Source organism: Heterocephalus glaber, unplaced genomic scaffold, assembly GCF_053883595.1.
Source record: "Heterocephalus glaber isolate CG9 unplaced genomic scaffold, H.glaber_assembly_v1.0 deba00000768, whole genome shotgun sequence".
In the NCBI taxonomy this organism is placed as follows: Eukaryota; Metazoa; Chordata; class Mammalia; order Rodentia; family Bathyergidae; genus Heterocephalus; species Heterocephalus glaber.
Window position 1 is genome coordinate 5,367,174 of NW_028258162.1, and position 27,869 is coordinate 5,395,042.

General features: G+C 39.0%; 1 protein-coding gene across 1 annotated transcript in view; it reads left to right on the plus strand.

The window, feature by feature from the left end:
- The window catches only part of Arl5b (ARF like GTPase 5B), a 168,070-nt gene that overhangs the window by 94,130 nt on the left and 46,071 nt on the right, over positions 1-27,869 (plus strand). Inside the window, exons 7-9 of the transcript XR_015449609.1 lie at positions 14,925-15,118; positions 15,778-16,418; positions 22,435-22,524. The gene's annotated coding sequence lies outside the window, so the exon portion shown is untranslated. The remainder of the gene's footprint in view (positions 1-14,924; positions 15,119-15,777; positions 16,419-22,434; positions 22,525-27,869) is intronic.

Here is a 27,869-nt window from a genome sequence, read left to right on the forward strand (position 1 = left end):
GTGCTTGCACCAGTCTACACTCCCACCAGCAGTGGAGCAGGGTTCCTCTTTCCCCACACCCCTGACAGCATTTGTTATTGGTTGATTTCATGATAGCAGCCATTCTTTCTGGGGTGAGGAGGAATCTCAGCGTTGTTTTCATTTGCATCTCTCGAATGACCAGTGATGTTGAACATTTTTTCATGTATTTATTTGCTATTTCTACTTCTTCATCTGAGAAATATCTGTTCATTTCAGTTGTCCATTTTCAGATTGGGTCTTTAAATTTGGGAGGCCTGATCTTTGTAAGTTCTTTATAGATTCGAGATAGTAGACCTTTGTCTGAGGAAGAGCAGGTGAAGATTTTTTCCCACATTCTGGGTTGTCTCTTCACACCGCTGGTGGTTTCTCTTGCTTTGCAGAAGCTTTTTAATAAGAAGAGATCCCACTTGTTGATTGTTTGTTACCTGCCTTTGTTTTTGATAGCTATATCCTTTGTATTGAAAAGTGCCTGAATCATAGGGAGCAGGTGTTCAGTAAATATTTTTTCAATGGATAAATGGAAGAAATAGTGAACGTCTTTTAGGAGGTGGTATGGAGATATTTTCCTGTGCATAATCTGTAACAGGCTGGTTTTAGTGATATGGTTAATCAAATCTATGGGCATTCTGTGCTCTTCTGCTGAGCCCCATGCAATGGTAACGGGAAGTTTATTTGAAATGCTTCTTGCTAAGAACATCTCTTTGTGTTTGGAGTCCACTACTGTTGGGAAGGAGGACTGCTGTGCAATTTTCACAGCAATATCACTGCAGATCTGCCCTACTCCAGCAATAATGGGTCAGGGATTAACAAGGGCAGCACTCTTTGGGCATTCCTTCATAGTAGCATGGTTTACTTTCAGCTCCATCTTCTTATTTTCTGGAATTTAGTTTTGTAGAATCATTGTTTTGGGGTTTTTTAACGGGAGTGAGGATTCTAGCAAAGGTATTTAAAATTGCTCTAAAACAAAGACATATTAGACATCTTTCCCCTGTGGAGGAATTGTCCCAAATTTAACTTTGGAGTCAATATTTATATTGGCTATTTAGTGCTTATCAAAATTGCTTGCAGCCAAAATAAAATGTCCATCAGAAGGATATATTTTGCTGATAGAAATTCAAGATTTTATAGGATTTTTGTGCTACATATCCCTTCAGGATACAGTTTGACAGAAATTAAATTAAACCTGCCATTTAAAATGAATCCAAAGGATGGAAAAATTATAGATAATTTTTAATATTTGATAAAGATATATTCTCTAGTAGTAAATGTCATAGTCAAAATAAATAATTTTAAAGATTGAGATAAGAATTGCTTTCAGTGAAAGATATTATTAAATCTAATGAAAGAAAAGTCATAGTGGAATAAATAGTACAACAAGTTGTTGATTACAGTTCTATGAAGGAAGCCAATAAATTATACTTTAAACTTTTAAATATTAATGTTGTATGTTACTTTATTCATTAAAAATGTTCCATGTTTAGTAGGCATGGTGCTTGTTAGATTTTGTAAACTATTCTAAAATATATTCGAAAGGTCAAAATATCTTCATATGAGATATTTTTGGAAAAAATAAAGAGTAGTACAAAAAATATGAAGTCAGAACATACTATCTTAATATTGTTTAAAGATAGTGCACAAAATCATATTACTTTAATCCAAAATAGTTATGAAATTAATATAACAATTTAAAATAAATCTGAACATTTGTACCCAGAAATGAAATATATTTTCTATGATTTTCCCCACTTCTTATTTAAATTCATGAATATTTTTCACAGACAAAATTACAAGTTACACACATTTAAAATCACATATATTTTATACCTAGCTAAACAAATCTTTATGAATATCCTTTTTAATGCTCACTTAATATTTCACTCAGTGGATTGCTATAACTTATTTCCCTTTCTGTGTGTATGTGTGTATGGCTAAGATTCAATCTAGGTCCTTGTGTATGCTAAGCACATCTTCTGCCATGAGATTCACTCTTAGCCCTTAATTCTTTTTCTAATGCTGGACTTAGTCACAATTCATTTGCTTCAGTAGAAACTTACAGTGTTTAGTTATAATAGATAACTATCCATGTGATATGATTGACGTAGTAATGAAAAAGATTCCTATTTCAAAATTTTCATGTAAAGTTATTATTCATCATCATGCCTTGGGCTGAATCAGTTATCTTAGGCTACCTCAAAATATGAGGAATGTGTTTTGAAGAGGAATAACATGAGGACACTTCTCAAAATTATGCTCAACCTGGGAGACCAGATTTGGTGGTTTGAGACTGAGAAAATCTCTCCTGTGACAATGGATACCCAAGGGTCATGGGGACACCTCATTTGCTGTGTAAATTTTAACTGGGTGCTGTATAAAAACTATATGATTTATATGGAGTTTGGATTTGTCTAGACATGGAAAGATTATATGAATAGAAATAGCTACAAGTTTTTTCTTTGTGTTGAAGGAAGTTCAAAGAGATGTTCTAGATTAAAAACATATCACAGTACAGGTAAAAAACAATACATTTACTTAATCAGAAATTTACCATAGCTCATGAGCATGCCTGGGATAACAGTAGCTCAGTCAGTAAACTCAGAAACTCCTTGGTTAGTTCTGTTGTCACTCAATCACTGGTGACTGCGAGACTTTGAACACTCATCTATTTTCTTCAGAGTCTTTTGCAGCCCAAATCACCAAGACATCAAGGGAACAGGGTTCATGTAAATTAGAAGGCAATATGCAAGGAACAATTAAATTACCTTTTTCTTTTCCATCACTGAGTGCCTTATAATTGAATGCTGATTTTTTCATGTATGTCCAGCTGTGGCCATTTATGACCAAAATGATAATAAACCATTCTATGGATTAATGCCTTCAATTTTTACAATTTTGGGTGAGATGAAAATCCATTACACCCAATGGAATACTATTCAGCTATAAAGAAGGATAAGGAAGCAATGAAGTAAATTGTAAATTACACAAATTGTAAATCATATGTGTAAATATAGTAATAGTTCATTCATGTAGCAATTTTTTTGTGGTTTTCTGTGTGTGTGTGTGTCTGTTAAGCACTATTTTGGAGGATATAGTGAATAGAATAAAGTCCTTACCCTCAGGTGCTGGTATTTCTGATAGGGTGAGATAGACGTTAAACAATTAACAAGTACATATACACTATTTCAAATTTTTGTAAGCACACTATACCAGAGAACATGAAGCTAACCCAAAAGCACTGTAAGAGGTTGTTTTATATAAGGTGGTTTAGAAGGCCTTTCCAAGTCTGAAGTACATATTTCAATCAAGACCCAAATGAGAGAAGGAAGTGGGACAAGTCTGGAGTTACGTGGGCAAAGAACTTCCAGGTGAAAGAGTCGCAAGGTGTTGAGGTGGAAGCATTTGGGAAAGGGAATGAAGCAGGTGTGGCTGGAACACTGAATAAGGTTAGGAATGGCCTAAGGTGAGACAGGAAGGATGGTAGTTGGTGGTCAGATGGTGGAGGACCTTTGGACCAGATTAATGCTTTGGTTTTTTAAAATTTTGGGTGAGATGAGAATCCATTATGTGCAATGGAATACTATGTGGCTATAAAGAAGGATAAATTGGAGACATTTGTAGGAAAATAGATCCACCTGGAAAGTACAATGTCAAGTGAAATAAATCAGACACACAATTGTAAATGCCATATGGTGTCTCTCATTTGAGTCAATTGAAGAGTAAGATAAAGGATGGCTAGAAGGAAACAAAGAGATGGATCTTTTGCAAATGGGAAGAAGTCCGAGACCCCATTGGAGAGGAGACTGGGGAGGGGAGAAGGGAAAGTAAAAAGATTTAACATGTGTCACGTACATATGCCAAATGCCCACAGTGGATGTAAACACTATATGTCACAAACACGAACTGAACATCATAACAATATCAACAATAAAGAAAATGGGGAGGGGAAGGGGAGATAAAAGAATCCAGATGTGTTGTGTACATGCACCTACTCCCTTAGATGAATGCAAATTTCATGTATTGCAAACATTTTTCGATGAAATAAAATTTTAAAATACCTACATTAAAAAATAAGAATTCATTACAGAGTTGTAATCAAAGGAGAGACATGACTGGCTTGTTTTAAAGCAATGATTCTGTAGTGTGGAAAGGAGGATAAATAAGATGAGAGGGAAAAAAGAGCAGAGGTAACTGGTAGAAGTCAGTAAATTGGCATAAATTTAGAAGGATGAACTAATCGATCTTCTTTTTTTTAAATTTTATTTTTTGACACCCCCCCCCACCTCCTGTACCAGGGATCGAACTCAGGACCTTGTGCTTGTGAGGCAGGCACAGCCACACTGAGCTAAATCCCCAGCCTGATCTTCTAAAGTTAGATTGAGGTGGCTGTGGGGGCGCATGCCTATAATCTCAGCACTTGGTAGGGTGAAGCAGGAGGATCATTGTGAGTTTGAGGCCAGCCTCGATGGCATAGTTAATTCAAGCCCAGCCTGAACTACAAAGGGAGACCCTTTGTAAAAACAACAGCAACAACAAACAAAACAAAGCAAAAAGTTAGATTGAATGTGGAGTGCGATATTATGTGAGAAGACAAGACATTTGAAGCATCTGAACTGGGGAGTAGTAGGATGAATTTGCCATTTGCTGAGCTAGAATAGTGCATGATGGCGGGGAGAGGGGAGAGAGAGAGAGAGAGCAGGGATTGGTCTGAGAGCTCAGAATACCCCAGCCCTAGCAGTGGAATATGTCCATTCCCTTAGATGCACTGACCCAATGTATTTGGCATGCTTCGGATTCCCAGGTGACTAAGTGCATTTACTTATTTTGGAATTAGTTGTTTATCTGATCTTCAGTGGGATTTAGGCAGGGAACAGTAGGATTACCCTTCCAGCTTGGCCAGTTTAGTAGCTCACTAAGTTGCATCGAACTAAAGTAGATTTCTTTCTCTATGGATCTGATTACTTTAGGTGCCTGGTACAAGAGGGATCATACAGTATTTGTCTTTCTGTGACTGGCTTATTTCAGTTAACATAATGTCTTTCATCAATTCATGCTAAATTCTTCCAGCATCATCTAAAATGGTGATCACAAAATAATTTCATGCTGCTGCTGGGAGGAATCAGATTAGATAATACAGGTATTGTATTAAGATTGTGAGTATACATGGTAGGCACTTAGAAAGTGGTTGATGATACGGAAAGATAAAAATTAATTGGATTACAAAGGAATCAACCTTATGAACTTGTCCTCTAAAACTTATTCTTAAGTATTTTAGGGATGTTTTAATACAATGCACAACTCTGTCATTCATCAGTTTTATTGCTACCTCTATTCATCTACTTTGTACAGGTTCTACTATTAATAAATAAATCTGTCTGTTAGATATTAAAATTCTCTTTCTGATTCCTTGCTATTTCCTCAGCATGCCCCTTGGCAATATTTTCCAAACAAAAACACAGATGAAAACTTCCAATTAAATATGTAGTTCAATGAAGATTGAATAATGCTGTATATTTCCTCTGTCTCTGTTTTTTTGTTTGTTTTTTTTTAAACAAGGTCTTGCTCTGTAGTTCAGGCTGGCCCAAACTCACTATGTAGCCCAGGCTGGTGTTGAACTCGAAGAGATCCTCCTGCCTTGGCCTCTTGAGGCCTGGGATTACAGGCTTGAACTACCATACCCAGCTGCATCTCTCTTTTACTGAGTCATGAAGCTTAATACTTCCCTTTTGTTGAGTAACAAAGCATCACAAGAAATCCTGTGGTAAAGAAAACTAGTTTGTCTTTGTTTAATCTTGTATTTCTCAAAGTCTTGATAATTGAGTCTTTAAAAATGTTTAATGTTGTATATATTTTAACAAAATACACATAACATAAAGTTTACCATCTCAACATTTCTGAGTGTGCCACTCAGTGACAGTAAGTACACTCACAATACTGTGCAGTTATCACTGTTTGTGTCCAGGACTGTTTTCATCTTTCAAACCGAATCTCTGCCCATTAAACAATAACTCCGAGTCTACTTGTCTCAGTCCCTGGCAGCCACTGCTCTACTCCTTGTTTCTATGAGTTCAATCACTCTTCATACTTGTTGTAGGTGGAATCGTACAACATTTATCTTTTTATGACTGATTTATTTCACGTAGCATAACATCTTCAAGTTTCAGCCATGTCGTATGTAGCATGTCTCAGCATGGCCTTCCATATAACGCTGAATAATATTGCATCGTATGTATAGACAACGTTTTGTTTATCCATTCTTCCATCAATAGTCACTTGGGTTGCATTGCCTTCCAGCAATCATGAATAATGCTGGTATGAACATGCGTGTTTGAGTATCTCTTTGAGAATGTGCATTCAATTCTTTGATTATTCATGTATATAGAGGTTCAATTGCTGAGTCGTACACTAATTCTACTTTTAGTACTTTTTAGCACTTCTGTTCTTTCCCCACCTTACATCACCTCTAATAATGCACAAGGGTTCCAGTTTCTCCTGATCCTTACCAATAGTTGCTATTTCTATTTATTTATTTAATGGTAGCCATCTCCATGTGTATAAGGTACTATTTCATGGTAGCTTTGACTTGACATTTACTCAATAATTTTTTATTATTAAACATTGGTGAATAAGTTGGATATTTTCTTAGCTGTTTGCTGGCCATATGGACAACCTCTTTGGAGAAATATTTTTTCAAATTCTTTGCCCACTTAAAAAAAATTGTTTTTGCCTTGCAAGAGCAAGGACCTGAGTTCGATCCCTGGTACCAAAAAACAAAAAACAAAAATAATAAAAATTTAAAAATTGTTTTTTTATTGAGTTATAGGAGTCCTTTTTATATTCTGGATATTTTCCCCTTATCAGATATATGACTTACAAGTGCTCAGTTACTTTATCACTCAATTTTTTTTCTTTCTTTTGGTGCTCTGAAGTTTTCAATTTTGATATAGTCTACCTAATTTTTCTTTTGTTTTGCTTCTGGCTTCATATCCAAGAAGTCATTGACAAATCAATGTCATGAAACACTATGTTTTCTTCTAGGGGTTTTATAGTTTAAACTTTCATGTTTAGCTTTTTGATCCATTTTAAGTTATTTATGGTATAATATGTGGGTTGAACTTCTTTGTTTTGCATAGAATATCTAGTTTTCTTAGCACTGTTTGTTAAAAAGATTTTTTTTCCCCCATTGAATGTCTTGGCACCCATGTGAAAATCACTTAACCATCTATATAGGTGAGGGTTTATTTCTGGGCTATCTATTCTGTTCCAGGATCTATGTGACTATTTTTATAGCAGTGCTACCCGGTATTGATTACTGTAGTATTGTAGTAAGTTTTGAAACCAGGAATGTGAGACCCCAATTTGTTCTTTGTCAAAATTGTTTCAGTTATTCATATCCCATAAGATTCCACAGAATTTTTCCTATTATTGTAAAAACTGTTGTTCAGCTTTTAATAGAGGTTATATTAAATTTGTCAATCCACTTTGAATAGTATTAACATCTTCAAAACATCAGTTCTTCCAATCTATGATACCAGAATATCTTTCCATGACTTTAAAATTTTTTTTCAATAGTGTTTCAAAGTTTTCAGAGTACAAGTTTTAGGCTCCTTGGCTGAATTTATTACTGTAATTTTTGATGCTACTGTAAATGGAATTGCTTTCTTTATTTTTTCTTGATAGTTTATTGTTCATGTATAGAAGTAGAACTGGTTTTGTTGACTCTTTTTTTTATTCATGTAATATCTCTCTTTTTTTTTGGTACTAGGGATTGAACTTGGGACCTTGCGCTTGTGAGGCAGGTGGCAGAACCACTGAGCTAAAACCCTGGCCCTCATGTAATATCTCTTAATCTCCTGTACTACTAGTGTTGTAATGAACAGTTTTGGAAGTACTGTGGTGTCTAAAGGAATATATTCATTGTTATCACTGTAAAATACTTCTTTGAACTTATTTGCTTTTTCATACAATTTGGAGAGCTCTGTTTATGTCATTTTTAACATTTATGGCAAATCATGTTCTTATTTATTTTGAAGGGACCCTAGAAAATTTTAATAATATCATAGTTAAAGGAAAGTTGATGTATCCATCTACCAGAACTTTCTATTTACACCTGCATTCCATTAATTTAAAGAGCACATGTAAATTCTATGGCATGTGAACTATATGAGCTTGGACATCCTGCTGAATGATTCTGAATGTAACCTTCATAGTGTAAAAGTAATGCTATGTAACATTATGTAATGTAACGTAAAACACAGGGACAATGCTACACTTTTTTGTTGTAATCAAAGGATATATATCTATATTTATATCTATATCTCTGTCTATATATACCCATATGCGTGTGGGTTATATATGGGTAAATGTATAGAAATATAGATACTTCCTCTTAGGGAATACTTTAGCTTATGAAGGAAGGATGTGGAGTATATTTGAATTTTGCTGTTAGTTCTTTATGTTTTAAGTTAAAATCTTCATCTTTTAAATTTTTTTTTGTCATACTGGAGATTGAACTCAGGGTCTTTGCAATGAGCTATATCCTCACTCCTTTTGTCATTAAAAAAACTTAAAACAGAATCTTGTTAAATCTCTAAATTGCACAGTCTGGGCTAGAATTTGCAATCTGCCTTGTGGAGGGCTGGGATTACAGCTACGCAACTATGCTAGAACAAGATTAAACTTAAAAAAAATTTGGTTCTTCATTCACGGAAAAGAGAAGAAATAGATGGAAATGGCAAGAACTAATGATGGCATTGATTTATTTGTATGATTTGGAATTGACACTAATCCTAATTCACTCATTTCTTAGTCTCTTGGCTGTCATTTGAAAGCACAAGAGAAAGAAGCTCTTTCTGAGGTGGGGGCCACTGATGAGCCTCTCCTAACTGGGATCTCTAACCCTAACAAACTAGTAAGTGGAAAAGAATTGGGTCCTTTTGGTAGCAATCTGTCCTTCTCATTATAGAACACAGCCGTTTTTGTATTATTAATTATTTAGTCATCCACGGGAGAAGCTGGTAAACTGTTGAGAGTTGGCTTCTGATCTTTTCTTCTTCTTTGAGGTTGTGGAACTGATTTGCCCCCAAAGATGGTAATTCTTCTTCTCTTTAATCTCAGTCCTTTCAGAAGTTTAAACTAACTTCTTATCACTATGCCTAGAGGTGGCACTGCTATTGTCTCTGCAGCGATAACGTGCATTCTGCGTACAGAATAAAGTTGCAGTCATTTTTCAGACGCCTCTGCACCTAAGTGTGAAATTCTCTAAATGAGAAATATCAGCACTACAAGGTTGCTTTTCCTTACCTCTGCTTGGAGGCAGGAAGAAAAGGAGAGACTTTTAGTCCCTTGAGAAGTCTTGCTATTAGTAGAGAGGGTGTCAAGCACTGCACGCGTCCTGGTGCCATTTCTGTTTTTCTGAATGTGCCCCTGGTGTCCGCAGGCTGCTCTGCTCATGGCCAAGCATCCTCAGGTCCCCCCACTTCAGTGTCCTCAGGTCCCCCCACCTGCAGATGTCCTCAGTAACAGGAGGGTTCAGAAACAATGGCGGTCTTCCTGTCTAAGATAACAAACGTCAAGATTCATTTATGCTTTCGTTCACTTATTTACTCATTTGTTCATCAGGGTTATGCTTTGGATCTTAAATGTTCTTCAAAAGCTCATATGTTGAAAGTTTGGTCTCCAGCTGATGCTGCTACTGTGAGCTAGTGGAAACTTCAGGAGTGTGGGGCATAGTTGGAGAAAGTAGGTGATTGGGGTGTGCCATTGACAGGCGTATTGGGACCCTGGCCCCTTCATCTCTCTCTCTCTCGCTCTGCTTCCTGGGTTTCATGAAATGGGCACCTTTGCTCCACCATCCACTATCCACCATGATGTGCTGCCTCACCACAGGCCCAAAGCTATGGGGCCAAGCAACCAGGAACTGAAACCTCTGAAACCATGAGCCAAAATATATCTTTCTTCTTTCTCAGTTGTTTATCTCAGGTATTTTGCCATAGCTATTGAAAGCTGACTAGCACAATCAACAGGTGTATGTTGACTACGGGGTGTGAGATATTTCTGAGGACACACAGATAAATGAAAAATATTTCTGACCTCAAGGCGCTCAGTGAATTGAATGGTGAAATATAAATATATAACTACCATATTGTGAATATTTCCAGCACACAAGGAGAAAGAAACCTTATCCGTGAGATGAGAGTAGTTTATACTTGAGATTAAAAGATAAATTAAATTTTTCTAATTTAAGATGGAGGGATTGAAATTCTAGGCCTGGAGGACAGCATAACCAGGAGCACAAGGCAAAGGCACAGCGTAATCTTTGACAATGACCTTGACTGAAGTAGTTCACCCTGAGTTGCTGCTTCGGGTGGCCCAGCTGCTGCTTGCTCCTAGTTTATGAAGGATCAAACTCTTCCTTTTCCCCCTTCCAGGAACCGGTATTCATTTGGGAATTGAGCCTGAGTCTTGACAGGGTGTTAGGATTGGGTGGTCCCTCTCTGGCTGCACTCCCAGAAAGTGATTGTTATCCTACTCTTTATCAATTCATATGACTGTCCTGGGATTAACTGGCTTAGTATTATTATGCATCACTTGATGGCTCTGTCTGCTCTTAGATTTTTTTCACATCTTGCTGAAATGAAATCGGCATACCCGGCATGGGTTGCCAGCTTATCCCCCAAAACCCCCATCTCCCTGCAGGCTTCCTTCTGCCTCTTGTTAGATTGAGTTTCCTCCTGTTCCCACATGATGGCCAGTTGGTGGACTCAGTTCAGTCCTTCAAATTGTATTTAGGTCCTCATCTGCGTAGAAAGAGACTGTGTTAGAAGGAAGATATTGTTTAAGGGAAGTGAATGACATGGCTGGCCCGTAGGAAAGTAAAACAGAAAACAGTAGTAAAAAAGAAAAAATACTGAAAGCAGTAAAATGGCACAGTCCTGGTATATATAGTTCAAGTACATATAGTTGAAATAGTGGCTCCAAAGCCTTTTGGGAAGGGATGCAGAAAAATCGGTTGTCTGCTAAGACATACAGTATCCATGGCTCAACATTTATTTTACGGTAAGAATTTAAACAGACTCCACGTCTAAAGTATTAGATGTTCTCACTGAGATATGGAAGCTACAAAATTGACCTTATTCAAGTAGAAAGTCTGATAATAGTTACCAGAAGCTGGAAAGGGGGCCCAGGTGGGACAGAGACAATTTGTTGAATGCCCAGGTGCGGCTGGATCCCAGTTGTAACTTCTAGAGTTTTGTAACGCTAACTACAAGCTGTGCTTGACAAGAATTAATTGTATTTTTCAAAATAGCTGGTGGAGAGGATTTGGAATGTTCCCAACACAAGGAAATGATGAATGTTTGCAGTGATGGCTATGCTGATGACCTTACTCTGACTGTTACATATGGTATGCGTTATTGAAATAGAATGTCCCCTATAAATATATATATATATAATTGTGTCAATTAAAAATTTAAAAATATATCAAAACATCTGCATTTATGAACCCTTTACACAAACCTTTTATGATAGGATTTGTCAATTATAAAACTAGCCTTGGCGATACCTGCCATTTATCTTTCGGATGCATGTGTGCACCCCAGCGGATTAGAGCTTCCATGGGAAGCAGCTGAGGCAGGCACCAACTTGGGAGCAGAGTGGGAGGGCCTTGCTGGGAGGAGGGGAGCCATCTCCCTCCCTGTGGCTGGAGGCTAAGGACAGCACCTGGTGTCTTCTGGGCTGAGAGGAAGGGTGACTGAGGAAGAGCTTTCCGTGCTGTGCTGCTGGACCTGGAGCCAAAGGAGCCCGTTTCACAGTAACAAAGCCGTGAATCTGCTCAGTCAAACACATCCAGGGCTGGTGGTGCGTGCCTATAAACCCGGCACTTTGAGAGGCTGAGGGAGGAAAAGAATGTCTGGGGGATGTAGCTTAGGGTGAAGGCCTTAGGTTCAATCCCCAGTAACAAAACAAAACACAAAGCAACCTCAGTATCGGAAAAAAAAACAACCCCAGATTTTCTAGTCCTTTGAAAGGAATAACTTAAAGTAATCACGAGGCTTCTGCTGGGGTCTCAGATTTATGCCCAAGGCGAGGATCAGTGTAGCAGCACTAGGTGAATTCTACTATGTAAGGAATTCGCTGTAGGATCCCAGGACAGCTGTCTGAGCTTCCTGCACTTGCTCTAAAATGTTCTTCTTGTCCCAAATATAAAGCTGGGGTAATCCATGAGCTAATTTTGTGCACCTTTTGTGAGCTTTTGTAGCTGAGAATCACTCCTGTTTTCTCAGTGACAAGACAATGCATTATTTGTAAGATGCTAATATGATGATGTCTGCCTGGACCAGGGTCATAAATATGCACATCGGTTCTATGTTATATGCAGTTATATGCAGATCAGTTCTCATTGTGTGCTCACTGTAGCTCCAGTGAAAACTGAGTAAAACACAACCCTAATCTCCAGAGAAGCAGGCTAATTGTTTGGGGCAAGTGCTAAAAGCTAGGCATGATGGGGTTTAGTGTTTACATATACAACAAAAGACCCAAATACTCACCCCAAACAAGGAGCTTAAATGTATCTGTGTGTGTATGTGTGTGTGTATGTGTGTGTATGCACGCATGAGTATGGGAGGCAGGTGGAGGTCAGGTTACAGTGGATTTGAAGTATACAGGAAGGTTTTATGTATATGTTGAGACTTCAGTTGGTCCTGAGGAATGTATAGGATTTAGGTGGACAGAACATCTTCTGGGAGGGTAGTTCAAAAGTAGAAATAGCACAGCAATCTTGAGAGGCAGAGGGAGTGTGATGCCGAAGAAGGGAGAGGGAGAGGCAGCCTGGTTGCATCAACTCAGGGCAGAGAGGGAAGCACCATGTTGGAAATGTCACTTGGGCATGACTCATCCTGCCAAAACCTGTGTTGGAATTTGGTAGTCAATGGGGCAACATTGGGAGGTGGGGTACTTCAGAGGGATTACAGTTTTTCTCCTGAGACTGTAGAGCTAATTTAAGTCTACTGAAATACCTCTAAAGTGGTAGGCATTTATATTTTGGAGAAATAAATTTTGCATTTTGAGGTACTGGTTCATGAGAAATGCAAGTTGGAATTGTAAATGTAAATGATTGATTCATAATATGCACAGAATCCAAATGAGGCCTGTCTTAGTTATTTTTCTCTTGTTGCTGAGCAAAAATACGCAACACCCAAAGTTAAAGTGGAAAATGTTTATTTAGCTCACAGTTTGTAGAGGTTTCAATCCATAATCGGCTGACTCCAAGGCAGGGTGGTGTGGCAGGAGGGAGTTGCAGAGGAGAAACAGTTCATGGGGGGTTGAGAAAGCAGCAAAGCAAGCAAGGGGCAAGACAAGACTCTTTCTAGCCTTGTATTCTATCCAGTCTACTGGGACTAGGGCAGTGCCAGTCCAATCAGTGGACTGATTTAGTAATCACACATCTTAATCCTAGCATCTTTAATCCTAGTATTGCATCATGAGTCAATCACCCACTCCAGATTCAGACATCTCTGAAAAAGCCCCACCTATGATGGCATGAGGCTTTGGGGAGACCTCTAGACACAAGCCGTAACAAGGCCTTTTGTACACATCCAATTAAAAGATTGTAGATTTTGTAGTGAAGCTCACACATTTTCTTTTCTGAGGTGGGCATTTGCCAAAAAAGCTTTTGAGTAACTTACTAATGTGCCAATAAACAGCCAGTTTTCAACTTCACTGTAATAAGAGAACTCAGTCCTTATGTCTGAAGACAGAGACATTTAGAAAAAAGAATTTCTATCACTTTTTAGTTCTCACTCTATTTAAGTGGGGATTTACACTCCTAAAGAAAGGACAGCCTTGCATTTGGCATGTTATTAAATATGTATTTTCTACCTTTTTTGGAGGGGGAATTTTAAAGTTTTGTTTTAAAAATTTTAATATATTTATGATCAACACTGATAGGGCATTTTAGTTAATATAATTTACTGGATTTGTGGTTATGAGCTCGGGAGAGATAAAATACTAAAGACCTCAGAATGAATGTATGAAAACCTTTTATTGGTCTTATTCAAATTACAACTTCTTTTAACTTCGTTTTAGTTTAGCTTATTTTATTTCAAACAAGGAGGTTTCATATGTGATAACTAATTTTGAAAAATAAAAATAATTTTTAATTAATGTGTAATAGAGCATAATAGCATTTATTTTTTTGAGAAAATTGAAATTTTCTTTCTTGTACTAAGATACTTTGAACATGTTGGCTACTCAAGTGCAAAGGTTCACATTCTTTCTTACACTTGCAGTTATTTGCAAAAGAAGACAAGAATATTAAAAACCCTTGATAAAAGGGGCCTGTATTTTAGGAGGAAGCCTCCTCTTTCTAGGGCTTTTCAGAATTTGCTTTGGAAATTTTGTTGGACATTTAACTCTTGTTGTGTTACCTTATGTACGCAATTGAATTACCTTATGTTCATGGAGGAATATATGGTTTAATCATCTCATTTGTACAATGAGTTAGAATTTCTGAATGAAAGATCTAAGTGTAGGTAGAACAGGCAAAATGAACTTGAGAATTTTCAGGAGAGAAAATTTCAGGCTGATTTTTGTGAAGTTTAGACTTACTAGACTTATCTGGGGAAAGGAAAATGAAAAAGAAAAGAAGCCAGAATGAAAGACCTGTTTGTCCACAAATGATATTCACTGTATATTTCCTCAAGCAGTGATTTGTGTGATGTAAGTTACAGAATTTTCCTGAGAAGGTAAGCGTTTTATGCTTAGATTTATGATAGCCAAACTATGCATATTGCTATGCATATTGCTGACTTTCTAGTCAATATAGATTTTAAGAAATGTGATTTCTCTGAGTGCATAATACTGTATTTATTTATTTGTTTTTAAATTTATTTAAAATCATTTATTCTCAGCACAGTCAAACATATCATTGAGTTTACCTAGAAATACAGTTTTCTGCTCATCAAGAGCACTGAGATGTCAGTTTTGCCTCTCTTGGATGCCCTGCTTGGGAGGAAGACAGCTGCTGTGTGGTGGGAAGAAAGACTTCAACAACCTCGAAAAACCACCCCTGTGATGAGGAACTGAAGCCTCCTCCCAAGAGCAGGCAAGGACCTGAGTTCTCCAGTCAACGACTTACTGCTGACCACCAATGGGGCATCTTAGGCCAGGACCAACCAGCTAAGATATTCCTGGATGCCCAACCCTCAGACACTGTATACAGTAATAAGTATTTCATTTATTTATTTACTTGGTTATTTGTTTGCTTTTTTGAGACAAAATTTCATTACGTACCTCAGGCTGGCCCCGATCTTGAGATCCTCCTGCCTCAGCCTCCTGAGAGCTAGAAGTACAGGCATGTATCACCACACACATTTGTTTTAATTTGCCATTTATTGGCAATAGTTTGTTACTCAGTCTTACTAGGGCTTACAGTAAATCCTTGCTGATGTTGTCATATTTCAGTGTTTTCAAGTTTAAAAAACTTCTTATAGTTTTAATTTGCACATTTTGGTTGATAATTTAGGCTGTTAAATATTTTTTCTTCCCACTGGTGATTTATAGCCATCTATATTTTAAAAATCAGAACTTCAATTGTTTTCCTAGGATTTGAATTTCTATTAAAAACTAATTAATAAAATAGTATAAATTGCTAAAAGGGGCCATGAAAAGTCTTAGAAGCACATAACTTATGGATTTTGTTAGATTCACAAAGTGCTGAGAACTTGACAAAAATTCATTCTTGTTTTATTTTTTTGGTACCAGGGATCGAACTAGGGACCTTGTACTTGCGTAGCAGGCACCGGAACCACTGAGCTAAATCCCCGGCCCCAAAAATGCATTCTTAAAGGCAGAAGTTTCTGTTGCTCTCCTTGATCCTCAAAGCAACTATGGAAGATTTCCTATTCCAGCAATGCCATCACAGTGTTTCCCCCTCTGGATGCCCTTCCTACTGTTTGAATCTGATGCTTGTCTCACAGTGAGGGTTTCTGACGTCAGGGCCTGGAACCTGGATAGCAGATTGATCCATGATAGCGCTGTGAGACTGAGCCAGTGCAGGCAGGGCCTCTGAGACTTGGAAAGCTGGATCATAAAAGATAGCAGAGGTCCTGCCTGTGGTTTTGATACTCACTCTTAGAACTCAACTACCGATACAAAGAAGTCCAAACCAACTCGAGTTGGAGGCCCCTGGCAAGTTCCCCCTCCTGCGACCCAGCTGAGGCCCTAGCCAACAGCAGTATTAATGGCCAACTGTGTGGATGAAGAAGCCCCTGAGGGGCCCGCCTCCCAGGACATGGGCTGCCTCCAGCCTTTGAGTCTTCCCAGCCGAAGCTTCGAATGTCTTGGAGCAGAAACAATCTAGAGCATTCTGCTGTGTTTGGATTCCTGACCTGAAGAATCTATGGGTACAGTAATATTGCTTTACGCCTGAAGTTTGGGGTGGTTTGTTATGTAGCAAGAGAAACTGGAACAGCAACCCTATAAAGAAAGATAGATTGGTCAGATATTTTTAATCTTCAATTTAGTGCTCAGGACATACAAGCAAAGAGTGTGGGGAGTCATATTTTCAAACTATACTAGTCAAGGTTCTCCAGAGAAACCCTAATATACTCTGAAAACACATACAGAGAGAGAGAGAGAGACAGAGAGAGAGACTTGGAGTGGCTCATGTGACTATGGAAAATGAAAAGTTCCACATCAGCCCCTTGTAAGCTAGGGAATAGGGAGAGTGTGTGGTGTGACTCAGTTTGCCCTGGAAACCCCAATACCAGAGGGTGGGAGGAGCGCTGGTATGATTCCCAGAGTCAGAAGGCCTGAGATGTCCAAAAGCTGGGCAGATGGAAGTCCAGCTGGAGAAGAGGGAGAATTCCCCCTTCCCCTTCTACCTCCCTTTGCCTCTTTGCAGGTCCTCAGTGAATTGGGTGCCCACCCACGCTAATGAGTGCAGGTCTCTTTCACACAGACTCCTGATTCAGTTGCTGATGCTCTCATCTGAAAAACACTCTCACAGATATTCAGTCATGGCATTTAAACCAGGTTGGTTGTGCACACCTGTCATCCCATCACCCTAGGAGGCTGAGGCAGGAGGCTTGCAAATTTTAGCTCAGCTTGGGCAACTCAGTGACTTAGCAAGATAAAATAAGAAAATAGAAAAACTAGGCATGTTCTGCCCCCTGCCTCACAAGCACAAGGTCCCAAGTTCAATCCCTGGGGTACCAAAAAGAAAAAGAAAAACTAGGCATGTGAAAAACTAGCTCACTGTGAAGGCCCCGTGTTCAGTCCCCTCGGTAATGAAAACAAAACATAACAACAACAACAACAACAAAATATCAAAACAAAACAAAACACCCACAAAGTTCTCCCAGCTAGTAGGGCATCCTTTAGCCCAGTCAAGCCCACACTTAGAATTAAACACCACACAGCATTTCCTCCTCAATTGGTAAAGGACTCTTTCCGTCCCTTATATCTTATCCGGCTCCTTAGGGCAGGTAGCACTCATACCCTTGAGCCTAGCACTGCACCATGAATGAATCCCAGCGTCACATACCCTAGACTCAGCCACCTCTGAAAAAGCCCCACCTGTGACCTCATGAGGCTTTGGGGGGCATCTAGACACAGCCATAACAGCTATTATTACAGTGCTCTGAGAGCAGTGATAGGTTAATTGGGTCAGAACTGTAGGACTGTATTTGGTTTTAGTTTTTCTTTCATACAGAATTTAGTATTTGTTCATTCGCTTTCCTCCCCTAAGTTATAGATTGCTCTAGGGCAGAAAATGTGTTTTCTATTTCACTTGAACAACTCCACAGAGCACACTCATGCTCATAGTTTTGCAGAGCCTTCTGCTAAATGACTGACAGACCCTTCATGGACATAAGCGTAACTTAAGTTTCCACTTCTGTGATTGTTTTACAGTGCTGCTTTTTATCACTCAGCTGCAGGGTTTAGGTGAAGGCTCTGGGTCACTTAAACAAAGAGGCTCTGCTGAGTGTGATACCAGTGGGTCGGACACCAGTCTCTGGTGGCAGACTCAACAGATGAGCCACGCATTTCCTTGGCAAAATGATGGGTTTTGTCTACTACTAGCATTAGTGACTTCAGCACAGCTAGCTTTTGAAGGACACTTCAGTGCATATTAGTTGGTGAGATAAGCTAGTAATCCTTCCTGAAGATCCGCCAGACTGAATTTGTCTTTACTGATAATATAAGAATGGAAAGAATGTGACATAGTGGTCGGACCCCAAATCCTAACATTCTCTAAAATTCCTTTAATAATTTAAAGGCTGATTAACATTCTCAACCTTCTGCAAAGGAGTTTTAGCTATAATGGAGATTCCCAATAGGCCAAAATTAGAGGGGGAGATGGAACACAAGGTGGATATGGAAAGAGGTATCAGGTGAAGGGGAGGGAATCTAAGACAGAACACAATCGACTCTCCAGTTTAGTCAAACATTTGTCCTCCATCAAGGCTACAAAGAGCAGATGTTCCAAGATGAACATCGATCTAGAATTCCTTTCTGATTTATGGGCTTCTTCCTTTTGGAGACTCCTGAGTGGTGTTACTGAGCCTCTTCTACACTCGTGGAAACACAGTGCATTCATCTTCCTGTCAGAGACTTTGCTATCTAAGGATTGAGCAGTGGTCAAGGTGGACAGGACAGTAGCATATGATATATTGATGTTGGGGATCATGAGCCATGAAAGGGCATAACTTTTGTTGTACCAATTTGTAGCAGGGACAAGTGGCTGGCTCAATTGTGTAGTACTTTAGGTTGCATCAGAGCTATTTCTTTCATTTGAAGTTAGCTCATGATTATAATCAGTTGTATGCCAGGAAAGGAGTAGATTCATTTCAGGGATTTGGCAAGGAATACCTTAGAGATGAGATAAAACTGTGTGGGTCTTTAACCCATAGTGGTGTGATTTGGGATATGATGGAGCCACACATCTCATTAGAATAAGATTTCTCTTTAGATAAAATTAAGGAAAATTCTAATTATTCTATACTTGTGTTTTTAGTGAATTTCCCGAGGAGACGTAGAGGAAATGACTGTGTCAAACTTGGGATAATGCTAACAGACCGAAGAATGATTTAGACCAGTCCAGCTTGCTAAATCAATGAGTTAACTGGGAATTAATTGCACAGGGATAGACAGCTTAGAGGCAGCTGTACTACTGATGTTACCACCCTGCTTGCCAAGTTCCTGTTTACACAGGAACCAGATCCCATGGGAAGAATTATGTGTTTCTGCACTCTCTGTCTTATCCTTATGGAGAATTCTGCTGGTCTCAGCAAGCACAGTGCGGGACGGCTCTGTTTTGCTGCACACAGCCTCAGCACCTGCTGAGGATCCCCCAGGGCAGCTAAACAGTGACTTATCACTGCATGGTGTTACCTAGCCTGGGCTTCAGAGGATTTCTCCCTACATCGTGGCAACCACCAAACTATTTTTTGCTGATGCTGCTTTGGATTAAACCCAGGGCCTCATGCATGGTAGGCAAGAGCTTCTCCACTGCTACACCCTTCAGTCCTAAGAGTGGTTTTAAACCTATGTAATCAGTCAATGGCAGTTCTATGGCCACGGGAAGAAGTAACCACCAGATCTAGTTTCAAACCTATTTAGCTGGCTGATGACAAACCACTTCAGTTAGATACTCATCTGGAAGACAACCTTGAACTGCAGACTCACTTTGCAAGTAGGACAAAATATGGCAGGCTCACTCCATTGAGTGTACTTCTAAGGTCAATGCTAACCCGTACCGCCTCTACCTGACACACAAAGTGTTTGCATCAACTTTCTCCTGCTTCCCTAACCAACACCACTCCAGAATGCATACTTCCACAGAACCCTCTTCAAAATCAGCCATTTATTCTTCCTGGCATGATTGCCTGGTTAGAACAGTTCTCCCTTACGATGTTAAGCAATAAATCCAGTTTTTAATTTTACATGCCAAGTGGTGGTGTCTTCCTTTGACACTTTCAAAAGCTGCATGGATAGAGGCATATGGAAATGTAGGAAGGAGAGGAGGGGGCTTTTAGTGTGCTATCTTGGACCAAGGACAAGACCACTGGTATATGCATGGTTGCTGAGGAAGCCTGGACTCAGAAAGTTTTTAAATAGCCTCTTTAGAAATAGTTGGGAGATACTTGTCCATGAGTCTCTTCCATTTCTGCATTGCTTTGTGAAAAGAGGATCTGGTAGCTTTTTGTTCTGCTTTGAGAGATTTCTGTGGTGTGAGCAGTATAGCGTAGAGACAGAATATCTTTTCCCAGAGCAGAAAACACGATTGTTTGGTGGACTAGAAGAAAAGAGGCTGATGTGTAGAAGACAGAAGACCAGGCAGGAGGTAATAGATCTCAGATTAGTGGGGTAACGAGATAAAGAGGAAGTATTCAAGCAGAGTTTCTTCCATTTCTTGTCTATAGCCTCTCTTTTCCAGGGGATCAAGGTCCAGAAAGCAAACAATTTGGGCTCCATCAAAGGGCACTTTTATGCTGTGGCTTCCAGTTAGATTCAAAGAATGAGTTGCCCTGAATGGATATTATTAGAGGGATGAATGAGAGCGAGGTCAGGGATTTATAGTCTCTACTCCTGACTCCAGGGCTTTCTGTGAGAGCCTATCATGACCTTGCTTGTGACCCAAAGCCCTAGCTCCTGCCAGGTAGCCGTTCTTCAAGTCACTTCCTTTGTCCATTAACTTTGCCACCTCTGATCGACCCTTCAGACTCAGAAGTAGTAATGGGTTCTCCCCCTTCTCTGGTTATTGTCTTGGCATTCTTATCAACTTGCATTCCAGTTTCCCCAACGGAAGGTGTCACTCTTGATGAGGTGATACAAAGGTAGAAATGTCAGGAGTTGGCAAACGAATATGCGGGGAGGGGGCAAAATTGCTACTGTAGACTAGGTGAGTGGAGGCTGTTCTGAGAGACTGCAAGATCAGGGAAGTTTAGAAGGAACACTGGACATGACTTTAAGGATACTGTGTTTGAGGTGCAGGCAATGAAAATGCAAGTTTGGTGCTTGGGACAGAAAACAAGACTAGAGATATAAAAATATATTCATCTATATAAGAAGAATATTAGAGGCAACAGGAATCATCTAAAACAACCCAAGGAGCCTCTACAGTAATTTTACGAAGAGCTCTATAATCCAGGCAGAAAGTAGGGCTGTCATTCAAAGGGATACAGTTCCCAAGTCTGAATAATAGTAATTAAAGTACTTAGTATTGTTTCCCAAACACTGTGAAGATAAGCAAATTGTAGGGAACAGGGAAAGCGGACGTTACTAGAACCTCTGCAGTTAAGTCCTAGTCTCCTGCGAGCCACGGCAGCACACGGCGAATTACAGGAAAGGTAGAAAAATGAGACTGAGAAGAAGCTGAGCTTCGGGTCTGATCAGTGCTGCTCTGGGCGGCAAAGGCGAAAACCCCCGGCTTACCACACCTTTTATTCAGTACTCAGTACATGGGGAGAAACAAATGTAACAAATGACCTGCAGAGAGCTCAGTACATCCTGGTAAATAAGATGTAACAGTCCAAGGACAACGAGGAACTGAGTAGATGTTTGTTCTCCCAGGATGTTCTCAGCTCCCAGGGTGTTTCTTGTCCTGGAGAATCACAGCATCACTGGATCATTGAGGTCTCAGTTGTGACCAGAGGCCAAAATGGAATTATGTGTCAGAATTCCATAGCTGGGCTGTGGGCAGGAGAATTAGGCTAACCAAATGATTTTACCCTAAAATTATGTAGCATTGCTTCCGACAGCACATGGTATACTTTAAAAAATCTTTTTCTTCCATCTATGATTTCCCTGCCTATAGTACAATTTCTTTCCCTTTGTTCGATCAACTCTATGTACATTATGCAGCTTCCTTTCTGCTCATCCTGCTCATATTCACCTGATTTTTTGATAAGAACATTTTCGGTAAAGGGAGGTACAACTGGTAATGGCGAGAAGAATTCAGATTTTCTGAATACGTTCTAAAGGTAGAAGCAATTGAGCAGGTTAACATACAACTGGCGTGAGAGGAAGAAGGCTGAGAAAAAAAGTGGAAGAAATGTTGAAGTTAATGAAGTAAGGAAAGAATATATAAACTTCCTGCAATTTTGTTGAACACTGATAATTTTCTCTTGACTATGTATGTGTTTGGTATGTGCGTGTGATGAGCAGGGAGGGAGGGAAGGGATTGAAATCAGCAACTGGCCCATTGAAAGGACAAAACTTAAATACCCTGGGAGGCCCTGATTGGAAGTCAGTATTTTCATTAATCAGGCTGCTATCGTACTGACTTCTCTTAGACCTTGGGATGTCCTTACACGTTGCATTTTTATATCTGTGTTCTGTTATAGCTTTGGGGGTTTGCAGTTCAGTTTTTAAAGCACTCAATACATATTGATGTATTTGTATTTTATTTTTTAGATGGCATTCACCTGAACTGCTTCACAGAGGAGATCTCCAAGTGATGGTGAGGAACGGCAACCACTTAGCATCCATTCGAGCCAGACTACGGTAGGATAGAAGTGGGACTCGGAATGTAAAATGACAGAAATGTGGAACAGGGACAGACGGTGGGCACAAAAGGGCAGGAAGAGCCACGTTCAGTGAAAGCATAAATATTAGCTTCGAGATAACATTTGTTGTCCTAAAATCATCCCTAAACTTAAACTTTGAAAACAAATTCACTGTGGCTGTAAAAGTAAAAGTTAAGAATCTCTTAAACTTGAGGACTGGAGATTTAGCTCAGTGGTTCTGCCGCCTTCCTCTCAAGCACAAGGACCCGAGTTCGATCCCCAGTAACAACAACAACAAAAAAATCTCTTAAACTTGTACCCAGGCATCTTAACTTCAGAAACCAAGTCCTATTTGTACAGTTAAACTCAACAGACAACTAGGTATTACCACCAGATAAGTGTCTTGTATGCATTTTTCATCCTCTGTTCTCATAGCTACTCCATCAATTTAGGTTTTCTTTATCTGCCAGCACTTAATGGAATGAAGTTTTTTTCTTAATTCATGGTATAGAATACTGAGTATATAAAATCCTTTATAGTCAGGCATCTACTTACTTTTCTGCTGTAAATTTTCCCTATGCTCCCCTTCCATAAACACACATATATATCCCCCCAAATATTTATTATCTTCTGCACATGCTCAGCATTTGCATGATTCCCCTTTGCCTGGTGTCTGCTTTCTTTGTGCCACAAAACCTTGCCAGACTCACACAAACCTTTATCCTATAAACTTCAGTTTGGACAGGACTTTGAGGCAAACCTGTTTTCATCCCAGGAAAGGAGTTGATTCTTTGAAGGGCTCTTTTAGCATCGAAATGTCTTCTAGCACTTTTTATAAGGAATTGTGTTATTAAATTCTAGACAGGAAGAGTTCAGCTCGAATTTTTCTTTGTATTCAGAATCACAGAATCAAGGAAGACTTTCAGAAAATGTTTGTTGTATGATATAAAGAATTCCTTCCAATTGGTAGTATGGGAATGATGAATAACAATGAACAAACAATTAGTTGATTTATATTGTGTGAACAATAGACAAAAAGGCAGAGCCAATAGGATATGCTAACAAGTATATTTTCTGCTGTATTTGAATATATCTTGACTATATCTTCTGCAATGTGTGGAGTATTCTAAAATGTGGTCAATTTGAATCAGAATTCTCAAGAATAATTCTCCCTATCCTAGCTGACAAATTTTCAACTGGATTATAGGAATCACATCAAATTTCAGAGTTTTGCCATATGGTGGTTTGGGGAAGGCTGAGGCAGGAGGATTGCAAGTTTGAAGCCAGCCTGGGCAATTTAGTAAGACCCCGTTCAAAATAAAAAATTAAGAGCTGAGAATGTAGCTAGTGCAGAAGCCCTGTGTTCAGTTCTTAGTACAAAAAAAAAAAAAAAGGATTTTTGGTGGAGTTTGTTCATTATAGTTGTTTTGAGGGATTGAATTACTTAAATCTAAAAATTTACGTAAATTATTAACAAGAAGTATCTGTCCACAATATTAAAGTTCCGTCTTAGGTATTCTAGCACTTCTGGTCAAAGCTTTCCAGGCTCTGGTGACTACAGGGTCTCCCTTACTGCTCTTGTGAGATATGGACTAATTCTTTTCTCTTCCTCTGAGCTTCTAATTAGCAGGCTGTAGGATCCCTCCAATTAAAGTCTAACAAAACCATTGCTCATATAAATGTAAAAGGAAAAAAGTGTGTGCAGGTGTGCAAACTTACTAAAAGTTTTGGAAATAGAGTGTTTCCTTTGAGTGTCTCGTGTTGAACAGAGATTTATAGATCATTAGAAAGACATGAATAATACAATTGTAGATAAAAACTCCAGTGAAAAAGTGTTTCCTTCTGGTATCCCCTTGGATATAAAGTCAGAAAGTGTAATGTCAGAGTTAGAGCTATATTTGGGTTATTTGAACTAAATCCATTTATAGGCAGGATTAATTCACATCAGGAGAACTGGGGTGGTATTGTTAGAAAATGTCAGGAAGGAACTGTTTCTCAGAAAGGGTAGGTTCCTGGTTGACACAGAGCCACCCTGGCTTTATGACATTATACCACAAAGGGCACAGCCATATTAAAGATCCACAAGCAAGCTATTGGGGTCTTTTTGTTCAAAGGCCCAGGTTTCACCCTGACTCAAAGTGGTGAACTTGCAAATATGGGATTTGGATAAAGAGATTGGGTAGGTCAGCAAATATGTTCTCTCAAGCCCAAGCCCAACACAACAAATAGCAAATAAAACCCCAAAGCAAAGCCCACACGAAGCCAAACCCCATCTCATCTCTAAAAAACTGTGAACATTTACTGAGGATAGGTCAGAATCTTGAGTTTATAAACATAATATATGGAAAAAATTACATTCTTGTTTCCAAAGTCCCTGATTTAAGCTTTTCATAAACAAACAAACAAACAAACAAAAAACAAAACCCAACCACAACCTTGATTTGAATTAGCAAGTCTGTACTTGAAGAAATGGGTTGCAGTTGTATCCGGGGCCTAGGGTTCTAAGATACATGTGTCAAATTAGCTGGGTTACTTTGGGCATGACCTTGCCTTCAGATTTTTGTTTTATTTTGAGAAAACTTAGGTGAACAGAAAATTCTTTTCTGGCTCTAATGTTTGTTTGAGGATTTCAGAGGAAGGATGATTATATTTGGAAACAATGGCCTGGGGTGACAACTGACCCTAAATTAGGATATTTCCTAGGGCTGCAAGGTGTTGGGAACTTTAATTACTCATCGCAGTCGGTTCAACAAATTCAGTTAATTTCTGGCCAGAGAGCTGGGACAGACCTGAAATTGCTCTCTAAGAAATCTTAGCTCTACTTTCTGAGAACCCCTGCAGGCCTTCTGTCAGACCATGTTTCAAGTCGGAAACTTTAATTTTCATAATAAAATATCTTTCTTTCTCTTCTCCCCCTTTTGTATGCCCACGAGGTAGAACATAGGTTCTTGAGCTTTATCGCGCGACTGCATTTGTTGCAAAGCCGATTCCCTCATCCTACCTCTAGGAAGGGAGTCCCAGCCTGGGGCTGGGTTATAGGAATCCGTATTTTTAGCAAACTGGAGAAAGTGATCCCAGATCCACTGATCTTCAACCGCATGCCTGCCGGTCCCCTACCAGCTCCTATTATGGTGAGTCAGAACAATGTTGACAACAGTGACAACTGACTTTGGAAAGTGACAGTTCTGGGAGGGGCTTCTCTAAACGTGGCTCCACAGTCACTTGTTTAAAATGTACATTTCTGGTCCCAACGCGGGTTCTAGGCACCACTGTAGGATTTACATTTTTGAAACAGCAAATGGATGATTCTTTCATATGATTAACTTAGAAAATAGCTTTAATGTATTGAATTTCCCCCATGTTTTCTAAGTTATAATGTGATACTCATCATTCTTCTATTAGAAAAGTTATCCGAAGTTGTCATACTTTCATAAAATCATTTCGATCTTTCTTCTCATTCAGAATTTGATGTTAAAAATAGCCACATGTTGAATAGCATTCTTCATTCTCTAACTGCTTTGGAGTTCACGGACCATTTCCTTCTCAATGTTCCTTATATAAAGACCCTTCCATAAAGTTTTCCTAACACACAGGTTTAAGAAAATATTTCTCTTCATAAACTGATGTGTTTTCTTCTCCTAGACAATGAAAGTTACGTGAAATGTCAAAATTTTCCCCTTACTTTGGCTGCTAGGAAACTCAGGGCAAAGAAAGCTCTAAGTTCAGCTTTGGAAGGGTCTATCACTTCAAGTATTACGGACATAATTTCTCCTTTCTGTCTCTATAAAGTAACATTTTATTCAAGAGTATTTCTGGCTCTATTGTTGCCAGTTTGAATCATTTATTGAAGTGAAAGGAAGAAGTGGGCTTGTAAAAGTTTCCCCTCTAAACTTCTATCCAGTATGCTCTTGCAAAAGAGTTTTCCCCTTGTTTTTTTAGTTTGAAGGCATGGTTTTAGCAACTTTCAATCTATATCAAATAATTGATGACCATCTGCCTTCTCTTACTTATTAGGCTGAGAGGTGATTATCTTACATTCTCTTCATACCTTGACTGATCTTCATTTTTCCCTTACTTGAATGTTTTCAAAATTTGCCTAGTTATAGATTACTTTAAATCAATTGTTAAACATACAAACTCTCCAGATGCAAATGAAAATGGTGAGATTCCCTCTCACCCCAGAAAGAATGGCTTCGAAAATGAAATCAGACAATAATGGATGCTGGCTGGGCTGTGGGAAAGAGGAACCCTGCTCCACTGCTGGTGGGAGTGTAGACTGGTGCAACCACTGTGGAAATCAGTATGGAGATACCTCAGAGAACTAAAACTAGAACTAGAGGTTCCATTAGACCCAGCTATTCCTCTTCTCGGTATCTTTTTGAAAGAATTAAAAGCATCATACCACAGCGATATATGCACACCCATGTTCATAGTGGCTCAGTTTGTATTAGCCAAATCTTGGCAACAGCTCAAATGCCCTCAACTGATGAATGGATAAAGAAGATGTGGGTTTTTTTTTTTTTCATACAATGGAATACTACTCTGCTGTAGGATAAGAAGGATAAGCTTGAGACATTTCTAGCTAAATGGATACAACTTGAGACCATACTCTTAAGTGAGATAAATTGGACACATGTGTAAAAATTGCATGGTTTCTGGAATGAGAGGCCGAAAGTGTAAATAAGGACCAAAACGTATAGTAGATATCGGGAAATGGGAAGAAAATATTCAAATGAGAAGGGGAATGAGGGAGGGGGGAGGAAGAAAGGAAAAAAGGGAACAAGAAAAAAGGAATGGAAGGAAGAAATGGAAACAAGGCTTTTGAAGACAGAGAGGGGAGGTTCCTAGGAGGGGAGAGGAATGGGAAAGAAAGAAGAAGCAAGTTACATTCGTGTACAGGTACAAATTCCCTATGATGAATGTTACCATCATCTATATCTAAAATGTACCTTAAAATGCAAAGTAAAAAGAAAAACAAAACATACATGCACTTTATTTAAAAAAATACACTCTCCAGGCATCCTCCTTATAGCAAGCTTGTGATTTGATAGTGGATGATAAGGTTGCTTATTATTTTAGAATTCACCTGAGTTAATGATACTGGGCTTGGGAAATAGCCGTCATACATGTTGTTATAAGATACTCAGTAAACAATCCCAATTGTTCCAGTGATTGCATTGAAGAGTGGAGTACCCCTTTGGACAGGGTGCAGGCATGACAGTGTGCAGTGCCATTTGGACTGCTGGCTTCACAAAGAAAATATCTATGATGCCAGACAGATTGGTCTTTTGTTCCCATCAGGCCTTCCTAACAAGTACGAGTCCAGAAATAGCAATGAAACAT